The following is an 11751-nucleotide window of genomic DNA, read 5'->3' as shown; positions in this document are numbered from 1 at the left end:
CCATCAAGTTTTAAATCAACAAAACTGACATCACTATCCCAAACCTTAAACCTAAACCTAACCGAACTTGCTAATCATTATGCAAACATGCTATGTTATATTCTTTTGAAACAACAACCAGCAACCAGTTGTAACTAAATTTTGTCTAGTAATTATATATTTTTCCACTTTATTTCTAAGGCAATATACATAAAGTGTGAAACCAACAACGAGAGACAATTTGAATATTTGTGTCTAATTAAAGTTAATAGTTAATAGTTCTAGATAATTGCAAATTTTATATAATCATCATAATCATCTACTAATCATCGTCGAAAGACATAAGGACATGAATAGACATAGACAAATAATAGACATGAAATATTGATGAGTTTAAATTATTTTATTAAGAGAAAAAAGCGATTGCAGATGTATGTGATAATACAAAACAGTAAAATTAAGGAAGATTATTATTGTTAAAGTAAGTTATTTAATCATTTAATTTATTGTTCCTAAAATAAATCTAGATTTGAGCACACTAGTAGCAATCTTAACTTTTTCACAATCTTTAATTTCACAAAATGAGCTGATGAAGTTTAAATTCAGCTGTGTACTGGTAAATCTTGATTCACCCACACACACATCAAGAATAGCTCCTTGATGATATCATTAAGGTCTGATACTGAGATACAGCAGAAGGCTTCATCTCAAGTGAATAAAATAAAAGCTCTTTAATGTAATCAAGGAACCTCATATTACACACACTCTATCTCTCTCTCAGTTTCATTGGCTCCCAAACACCACACGGGAACATAATATTTCAGCATACTGTAATAATGATTGATCAATAATGTGGCTCTCTGCATTAGCAACTGAACCCGATAACAGATGTTACCCCTAAAAATACCGTATATTTGTAATTTTAGCTTCAGCTCCACACATACACACACACAGCAGTGCACCAAGATTTTAGTTTATGAAACAAAGAGCTTTTCTTCAGCTCTGAACTTCGGCATATGGCTATACAGAGGGAGGAATATGGAGTGAGGAAAAGAAAAAAGAAAGACAGAAAGAAAGAGAGAGAGAGAGAGAGAGAGAGAGAGAGAGAGAGAGAGAGAGAGAGAGAGAGAGAGCGAGAGAGAGAGAGAGAGAGAAAGAGAGAGGCCAAATAACTATTCATTGATGCAAATAATATATATTTATGTAAAATATAATATATTTTGTTATATATAAATATTTACATACCAACAAATATGCAAATGCAGACTGTGATGAAAAAAAAATGGAAATAAAAGCTAAACATTTAGTATTTATTCTCAATAATATGTATATTTTTAGTTAGTTGGCATAATATATTATTAAAAAGTCTTGAAGTTGTGTCCCCTTTTGTGTCAACATTCTTTCCATATTTATTTTTTTAATTAACTATTCATTAATAAAGAAAAACAATTCTTTCAAGTAAACTACAAGTCTGTTTTATCACTTTATTTCAGGTTTTGTAGTTTATCGGTAGGGGACATAAAATCGTCAACCCTGTTACCATGATTTTGTATAAATGATAACAAGTGGATATTTGTAAAAATATAAACATTAAATTTGCATCTAAGAAGCTCCTTGTCGTTTCATGACCTTGAGCACAAATCAAATCAAATAAAATGCATAATTCTGAATGCATAATTCTGAATGCATAATAATGTCTCAGCAAATATATAAAGGTTTATTAAGTTTCATACATTTTCACAAGGTGATATATTAACCAATCACACTAATAAACAAGTGCAATACATTTAATTGTGATTATTTTTTAAAAGTACTGAAATTGTGATTTGAACTGTGACATGATTAACAATAAAAAAGTAATTACTTTTGACTAAAGTCATTAAGTCATTGGAAAACATCTCGGTTACTGACGTAACCTCCGTTTCCAGATGGAGGGAACGAGACATTGTGTCGATGAGTTGACATCTCTGATCTTGAGAAAAGGCCAATTAAATACAACACACGGTCTTACTGGTTAGGAGCAGAAGCACATCGTGCAGAGCGGCGTCATGGTAGATCCTACCGAAGGCAGAAGGAGCTACTACAAACATGGCGACCAAGGACAGAGGGCCCTCTGCCCAAGGAAGATGCAGTTTACAGGCATGGAAACCATTTTGTGGAATATACATCAAACGGTGTTGCCTAGGGGACAACCAGCCCATGCGGAGCACTTTCCTCAGTACGGCCGTCTGGTTACGCCCGTACTGGGGTGGCAGCGAGGCTCTTCGAAGACTCGACGGCCGTTAGGCTAGGGAGGAAGAACGTCCAGGGTTCACACTTCTTGCAAACGCAACTGGGGAAAGAGCGCACGTCTTCGCCTCAAGGGAGGGGAAAGGCGTTATGCACAAGCGATACACCTGGCCAGCTGACCCGAACTTACGTGTTTGTGTCACCTGATAACACACGGGACAAAACTGGCTCAACCCTGAGGTTATAGAACCTTGCAAAGGTGTTAGGTGTTGCCCAGCCACGGCAACACCTAACACCTGCTAGAGAGGTGCCGTGGGACAACGCCCAAGAAGCCGCAACACCCCTGGTAGAATGGGCTCGTAGGCCAGCAGGGGACGGTAGGTGCTGGCCGTGGTATTCCATAGTGATGGCATTGACGAACCAGAAGGTCCTTCCTCATGGGAATTCGCCGGTTGGGACCAAATCCTGGAGAGAAGAAAACCTGCTCCCCGTTCCCTGACTTTGCACAATGTCTGTGCAAGTAGGCTCACTGGGGGAAACGCATACTTGTGCAGCCCCAGGGGCCAAGGCATCTGTGCCGAGGGGAGCCTCGGTCAGAGAGTACAACAGTGGGCAATGGAAGGATTCTGGAGAAGTGAACAGGTCTACCTGTGCTTGGCCGAATCGACTAGGACGCGGTGTGTGCCGTGGCACCATGCCCCTCTCTCAACTTGGGTCTATAGCCAGCGTGGGTCTATCAACCCAAGTGGCGTGACCGTCGCTGAGGATGCTATATGCCCCAGGAGCCTCTGAAAGGATTTCAGCAGGACCAACGTGTTCTGTCTGAATGCATGCAGACAGCTCAGCACTGACTGCGCGAGCACGTTGGTGAGGCGCAACGTCATTGAGACCAATACCGAGAAAAGAGATGCTCTGAACTGGGACGAGCTTGCTCTTTTCCCAACTGATCCGAAGCCCCAAGCGGCTGAGGTGCCTGAGCACCAGGTCCCGGTGAGCACACAACATGTCCCGCGAGTGAGCTAAAATTAGCCAGTCATCGAGATAGTTGAGGATGCGGACGCCCACTTCCCTTAGTGGGGCAAGGGCTGCCTCTGCGACTTTTGTGAAGGCTTGAGGGGACAGGGACAGGCCGAAGGGGAGTACTTTGTACTGATATTCCTGACACTCGAAGGCAAACCAGAGAAAGGGTCTGTGTCGAGGAAGGATCGAGACATGGATGTACGCGTCCTTCAGGTCTATCGCCGCGAACCAATCCAGATGCCGGACATTCGTTAGAATGCGTTTCTACATGAGCATCTTGAACGGGAGTCTGTGCAGAGCCCGGTTCAGAACTCGCAGGTTGAGGATTGCCCTTCATTGAATACGATGAAGCTCCGTGCGAGAGGAACCAAGGGGACTACAGCATCGGACGTACCAGCGGGCAGGGCCTCGCGACGGGGCGGAGCCTGAGTCTAGAGACATCGAAGCACTTACCTGGCTCCTTGTGACTGCTCCTGGAACAGTCTGGGACAGGGGAGAAAGATATTCGTCCTCGTGGCCCATAGAGACCGTCAGCTCGGGGGCGAGCTTGTGCCACGGCTGGGCACATAGAAGAGGGATGTCCGATTCAAGGGTGCCGTACCTGCCAAAGAGAACCGGTGGCTGCTGGTCGTGATAACGATGGCCGGGGAGACCGGAAATAGAGCCCAGGGGCTGAGAAAACTGCTCTTTTTGGAAAATGTGGGTACCGCAGCCCGTTGGGCATGTGGCGAAATAAAACTTGTAAAGACACTCCCTCCCCTGACCCTCTGGCGGGGGGGGGGAGTGGTCTGCTTACCAGTTCCCGTAGTGCAGTTTCCTGAGTCCCGGGGCTGCCCGTCTCAGGGGTGCTTAGAAGCCTTCTTGGGGTTCTTGGCGGCCGGCCATGAGGTCGGTGGCTTCGCAGTCCTGTGGGTAGCCCCTCGCCGGGGCCGGCCCCGAGGGGCAGGCTGTGGCGGGGCTGGTGTCGGTGTTGGCACCGCAGGGGGACGCCATGGGCAACAAGCAGATGGAGTGCGGGTCTGTGGCTCAGCCTGGGCAGGATGTGCTGTATGGCCTCTGTCTGCTTCCTCACTGCTTGAGGGCCCGCGCCGTGACCTTCGGGGGGGTTTGTTGCTGGTTCCGTTCACGGCTGGAGCTTGTTTTGTGGAGGAATACACCTTCGGGACAGTTATGTGGATTAATCCACAAATTATTTGTGCGTATTCTGCCTATTGGCTGGAGTTTTATTTATAGATTTTTTTCTGTTGTGTAATTCTGTCCCACAAAATTTGTATAGATACACCGGACATGAGTAATCAGATGGCAAAGTTGTCACGGAGACTCTCGTAGGCGTACATGGAAGGTTTAAGTTTGAAGGGACTGTCGTGCGTGAGGTTAATGCACACATTTTTCTTTTTTCTGTTTGTTTTGTTCTTATAAATAAGGTTCCAATAAAAAGAAGGTCGGTTATTTATTTTCTTAAATGTATGAAATATGATATAGTGTTTCTTCAAGAAACGCACCTTCCCCATTAAGAAGCTGCAATGTTTGGGAAGATTTGACGTGGGCATGTTTTCTTTAGCACTGGCTCAAGTAAGAGCTGGGGAGTCATTACATTGTTAAGAAAACATCTACAATTCAAATGTCTCAAACAGATTCAGGAGCAAAGGTTGATTTTGGCTAATATTTACGCACCTAACGCTGATGATCAGGGCTTTTTTATAGATCATGAAGGGATGTTGCAAGCTGCTGGCACCCTTAATGATATAATATTGGGAGCCAATAACCTGACTCAGATGCGTAACCTGAAAACAAAACAGAATAAAAGTGCATCATGACCTCAATTCTGGTTTGGACTGTGCCATGTCTGCAAACACAGAAGATGGAAAACAGATAACAGAAGACAGCCGGCTGATCCACAAACACATAAAACAATACACTGTAACAGATAAGTTCAATAAACAACATTATGTGTGTGTTTGTATAATCGTATGTTAGGACTGTAAGAAACGATTTTGAAGGATGGTGTGGTTGTGAATGTACGCGTGTGTGTGTGTGTGTATGTGCGAATACAGCACTAGCTCTAGGCGCTAACTGCATGTGCATACAGAGAGAGAGCAAGAAATAGAGTGGTTATATTTGTGTAATATATGTAATGGGGCATTTCCACTGCATGGTACAACTCGACTTAACTCGACTCTGCTTGCTTTTTTGGGGTTTTCTATAGATATATAGATTTTCTTCTATAGATTTCTATAGTGAATAGAACCTGGTTTCTGATACTTTTTTTAGTACCACCTCGGTTGAGGTTCCAAGTGAGCCGAGCCCACATTAAATGTGATGTTAAAACCCTGCAGATCACCGATTGGTCAAGGAGAATCATCACTACCATCATCCCACGCCGTGGTCAATAAACGAGGTGCAGATGGTCCACTCGTTAGCGATGAGCGAAACGAAAAATTCTCTCAGAAGTGTCTCAGCTGTTGACACGTCTACCATCGGACCTACCAACAGTGTAGGGAAAAGGGAAAAAAACTTAAAAGTGACAACAGAACAATCAAGGAAATGTGGAAGTGTTTCGACCAAATGGACGCTATCTAAACCGGCGAGCAATGGGAGGGAGAGTGCCCTAGACTCAGCCACGATGGATGATGGTAACTTTTGTTACGTTAACTCTATACTCTGCTCGAAAGCTTCACTTTATTTAGTTGACCAGCTACTGGAAGCTTGCTTCTAAAACAACCAGGCCAATTTAACTGTTACACTTGTGTACAATCACCATGTAACAACTGCTTTATGCAGCACAATGAGCTAGAAGCTAACAGACAGCAGTTGTGTTATTGTTTTGGTCAGTTTGTGTCGTGTTTAAGATGATGTCATGGCAGTAGAGGTGGTGTATCTATGACGATCATCCTATAATCCCACCCACGTCGAGGGGCACTAAACAGCAGTGGAAATGCAAGCTCAGAAAAGAAAAGCGAGTAGAGTTGAGGCGAGTCGAACCGTAACGTGCAGTATAAAAGTGCCATTAATGTACCTTCGCGGCCAGTGACAGAGCCCTCTGTTACATATTGTAATCATTCTATTTATTATCCAATAGTACCATATTTCTTTAATAATTTATTTACTTGCGTGAGGTATTGCTTTGCAATCAAGTTAATCCTCAAGCCTTTACTTTGGCAGAAACTTTTATTTTGGCAGAAATATGTAATAAATAATAAGGAAGCCTAGTTGTAATTGTAGTTGAGTTGACAAAGGCTTTTTTATGCACTGGAATGCCCTCAGCCACACTTCTGTCCACAAAACTCTGTGCTATAGTAACTTTTATAACACACTTAGCATACCGAACTGAGGGGGAATTGTGTCAAGTATATAATCGCTCTGAAAACACAGCATCATGAGCCTCATGCATGTTAAGACTATGTGTAATACAGTACAGACAAGAACTGCTCTAAAATCATCGTATCATGAGTCTCACATGAGTATGTATAATACACTACAGAAAACAGAGCTGCAAACACACAGTAAGTGGAGCAAGCAGCGCATGTAGACTATTTAATTAAATTGAAGCCCTTGTGGATTGATAATCGCACTAGATCATAACGTGATTTTTATTTAACTTTGATTAATCATTCAGCCCTAATGGATTTGTAAAGCCTTGTACATTAGAAACAATCCAATGTTTTTTGAAACACAGCAGACAATATAAAACAAAGAAAGAGACATATATTCCATATCACAGCAGATGGATATTGATTTTGGGCTGATGGAGCAAAATTTACATGTTCTATCAGTCTCAATTAAAAACTGCCCAATTACATTAAATTCAAGTAGCAAATTCCCCTGATCAATACAAACATCTTGATGTCAGTCAGTGTGATCGCATGGGAAAAGGCTGGACTTACTGCAAACACACACACACATGCAAACACACTCCCTCAAATACACAAGTGGTAGAAAAACGTCTTCGGTTACACATGTAACCTCAGTTCCCTGAGATGAAGGGAACGAGACATTGCCGTAAGCAGTATAGGGAGAGTCCTGCTTCCACAACCTTGTTGAAACCCTTATACAATCACACCACTCCTGATTGGCAATGGTGTCTGAGCCTCGACCTTTTAGGCCTATATAAGGGGGCGCTGAGTCACCATTTCTTTAGAATCTTTTGACTGAGCAACAAGAGTGAGTCACTTGATTATGAAACTCTGAAGATGTAGTGCGGCCAGCTTTGGCAATGTCTCGTTCCCTTCATCTCAGGGAACCGAGGTTATTTGTTTAACAGGAGATGTTCCCTATTGATTAAGTTCACTTGACATTGCCATAAGCACTATGGGGAACGGTATCCCATCACGCCGCACTACGTGACATTACACTCCCAGAGTGTACACTAAATAGAGATATTCATAAGGAGTCACAGGCCACATATTAAATATCTGGCGGATGCCAGATGGAAATAAATGCAGTCTGGAATCTATATGAACCACATAGACATACACAGTATGGTTTATTAACCCTCTCACAACATAGTTGGAAAAGTAGGTTTATTTCTTATGGGACTACTTATCGAAATAGCATGACACTGCACCCCTGTGGGACGACGACCAACATGAGTGTTCCGCAAGAGACTAACCCTCATGGTGAGTCAAATTATTGTGAATTAAACACTTCACGAGCCCAGTCGGGAAGGAAGTTTTATTACAATAAAAGTACTTGTGACTTTATGGGAAATTTACAACTGTCTGTATGCAGGCGGTTGTGTAAAATTACGGGGAAGCTTGTACTTAAAAAGGGGTACAAGTTTGTTTGGGCAACAGGCAGTTCAACAGCATGTAATCAGGCGGCTGTGTTGATTATAGTCGGTAGCCCTCCCATAATAAGGCTTGTGCTCACCTGCTTGAATGTAAGAAGCACTCTATACAGTGAAGACTTGTGAGAAATGAATGCCATGTCTAGGTTATAAAATCTTGTGCTGCCAAACATATGTCCTTTGAGGACAGACAATTTGTGCACACACTACTGTAGTTTCCTATATATTTATACCTGTAAAAATATCTTCTTTTTATTTAATTGTTTACGTATATATATATATATATATATATATATATATATATATATATATATATATATATATATATATATATACATATATATATATATATATATATATTTACATGTGTATTTCAAATTTTTGTACGTATATGTACATTTTTGGTATTCTCGCTTCTGTCACAATGACAATTTCCTTGTGTGTGTACGGATACTTGGCAATAAAGCTCATTCTGATTCTGAAGAAACCATGCCTCTGATTGAATGCACTTTGACACCAATAAGGCAATTCGCGTTCTGTGATTCGTAAGCGAGAGCACCAATGATCTAGTGAGAGAGCCTTTGTTTGGAGATGGACATTTATTTTGTGCATCCTCCATAACAAATAAAGAGCTGATCTTACAGCCTAAGCTGATGGGTGTGCTCAACATATGTAAGCAATCCCCTCATCGGGCGTAACATATGCATAGATTGCTCTTCATCTGAATTGAATGGTGGAAAAAAGAAGGCTTCCAAATGAACTACCTGAGCCCTGAAGGGCATTGATAAAAACCTTGGCACATAGCCATTTATAGGTTTAATGCCATTTAAATGACAAGCTAGCCTCCAGTTTTCATCACTGACTGAGCCAATGTCCAACGTGCTCCAGTCAGAGGCAACACATATAGGTTCCACAGCTCTGGCTGTGGATGCCAAATCATGCCTTGTGCTTGAGAGAGGTCTCTCCTCAGCGGCATTTCCTATGGAGGGCCGTCTAGTATTTCTATCATCTCTGGAAACCAGGACTGATTGGGCCATTTCGGTGTAATTAACAGAACTGATTCCATGTCCTCTTGGACTTTGCTGATTTCCAATTGGTACATGAAAATACACATCCTTCAGATCTATTGACATGAACCAGTCCTGAGGACGGATGTGTGATAAGATCTGTTTCTGAGTTAACATTTTGAATGGGTGCTTTGCGAGAGCGCGATTCAAGCATCTCAGATCTAGAATGGGTCGAAGCCCACGGTCATTCTTTGGAATGAGAAAATAATGGCGGTAAACCCCGCTGTGTGTGTCACAGTCTGGGACAGTTTCTATGTGAATCTCTGTGCAAAGGCTGCCAGTGTACAAACTGAATCATATAACCACGCTCAAACGTTTTTAGAACCCAGTCTGACATGGCCGCGAGGACTGCAGGACAGTGGACTTATTGATTTGCTTGCTCACCATAGGAAAGCGGTTGAGCATAACATGTGGGGTGCATGATATGTTAAGAGAAAATGGGCACTTTTTTCTCTTTTGCCAGAGCAATCTCTATTTGAGTAATACACACAGAAGCAACATCTTGAACAATGACCTGTTTCCGATGAACATTAATGAGAAGAGGGGAGAAACTGTGTGCCTCGTATCGAGCCTTGCTCAGCTCTGGGCAGTGAATAACAGCGAGCTCTGGGCTCCTCTTCACAGGGCTGAGTATGTCAGTAAAGTTTCTGTTGCCCGGCCGAGTCGAGTGTTTTGACGCTGAGACGGCAGGTGCTTACCCTTATTAGCGTTTGGCTGCACTGGAGCAGCAATAAATTAATTATTTGTCTGCGCTGATCAAAATTAGATCGGGAGTGTGCCAGGAAAGAGGAAGTGCTACTTCTCTTTGGCAGAAAGTGTTTTAACATTTGAGATTGCTTTTGTACCATGATGAAGCGCTCTAAAAAACGTTCTATGGTGTTGCCAACGGCGACACCGGGGTGTCAAGAAGGGCAGCTTTCTCTGCATCACAAATCTCTGTGAGTTAGCCAAATATGCAGATCCAAATCCACTAGGTTGCTCCTCACTTTACCAATGGCCTGAGTGGTAGCTTTCGTGGCTCACAGCAGCAAATCTGTAGCAATGCAGAGCTCTTTGAACAACTCTACATCGGAGTATTGCTCATTGATTTTTTGAAGGAAATTATCTTGAAAAACCTGGAGCACCGACATGTTGTGGAGAGCTGAACCAGCTTGGCCCACTGCTGTATAAGCTCTTGCAGCCATGAAGGGTGGGTGGGGCGGTATTTCCATCCCATGACAGTATTATGGCAGAGGTGAGCTGCAACCACCTGTCCAACAGAGGGAAATTTTGAATAGCCTTTTTCATCGGCGTGTTTACATTTACATTTATGCATTTGGCAGACGCTTTTATCCAAAGCGACTTACAGTGCAATTATTACAAGGACAATCCCCCCCGGAGCAACCTGGAGTTAAGTGCCTTGCTCAAGGACACAATGGTGGTGGCTGTGGGGATCGAACCAGCGACTCTCTGATTACCAGTTATGTGCTTTAGCCCACTACGCCACCACCACTCCACTTTAGTGAGGACGGCAGCACCTCCGACCTGAATGAGTGAAGATTAAGGCTCCACACCAGGTCTTTGTGAGCTCTGCATTGACCTCAGGGAAGAATTGTGTGCTCCTTCGGACCGCAGTCTGATGATGGCAGCCGGTTTGCAAAAACCATTCATCCAGGCAAGACTTTTCTGGCTGTTCTGGAGGGGACCACTCAAGACCGAGCTCTTCAACCGCCCTCGCGAGGATGCGAAGAAGCTCCTTGTCCCTGGCATGTGCATGTGCTTCACTCTCGCTGAGGAAAGAGGCAGCAACATCCTCCATAGAACACTCACCCGAAGCTTTAAGTGACATAGAATCATCCCCATCATCAGAGCAGCCAAACATAATGAGGCCATGTGCTCTAATAGAGGGCCGGAGCTCATCATGCGCATATTGCACAGGCAAGGATGTTAGATCGGAAGATTGGGAGGACAGTCTGTCTTGTGCGTTGGCACGGCCCAGACAGCTCATCAGGCGGAGGGATTTGCGGTTTGCATAGAAAACATAGAAATCTTTAGAAAGATGCGTATCACACAAGCAGCTATTTTAGTCAATATTGTGTATATATAAAGGAAACAGTAACTCCAGCCAGAGTGCTGTGGGAAGAAGGTAGAAGTCTCCGCTGAAGCATCGTGTTGAAAAACAAGCATCTGAAGCAAAGAACCTGTTCACCGAGAGTATCTTCAATGGCGATGTGGAGAACTCTTCACCAGAACACACAGGGGACCGGAAAACATCTCTGTGCAGGCACTGAACACAGAAGACGAGTCATCCTTTCCACGTCTCACTGTAAGTGTATATCGATGGCGAAGCAGGGTTACAAGACAAAGCCGAAGTTTGCAGTCTTGAAGGAATAAAATTCTGAAGAAATGGTGACTGAGTGCCCGCTTATACAGGCCTAATGCATGACTAAAGGGGCAGGGCTCAGACACCATTGCCAATCAGAAGATTGGTGTGATTGTATAAGGGTTTCAACAAGCTTGTGCAAGAAGGACACTTGTGCTTACGGCAATGTTGAGTGAACTGAATCGATAGGAAACCAGCGCCATGCTTCTCAAAAGACTTTAACCAACATAAATTAGTACTTTGAAAGTCACTTATTAAACTCATTATATGAGCTATATTTTTAACTGTTAAAACCTAAAAGACAAAGT

This window comes from Xyrauchen texanus, chromosome 7, assembly GCF_025860055.1.
Source record: "Xyrauchen texanus isolate HMW12.3.18 chromosome 7, RBS_HiC_50CHRs, whole genome shotgun sequence".
Lineage (NCBI taxonomy): Eukaryota > Metazoa > Chordata > Actinopteri > Cypriniformes > Catostomidae > Xyrauchen > Xyrauchen texanus.
The sequence above is the reverse complement of the archived record's forward strand: the minus strand, read 5'-3'. Positions refer to the sequence as shown.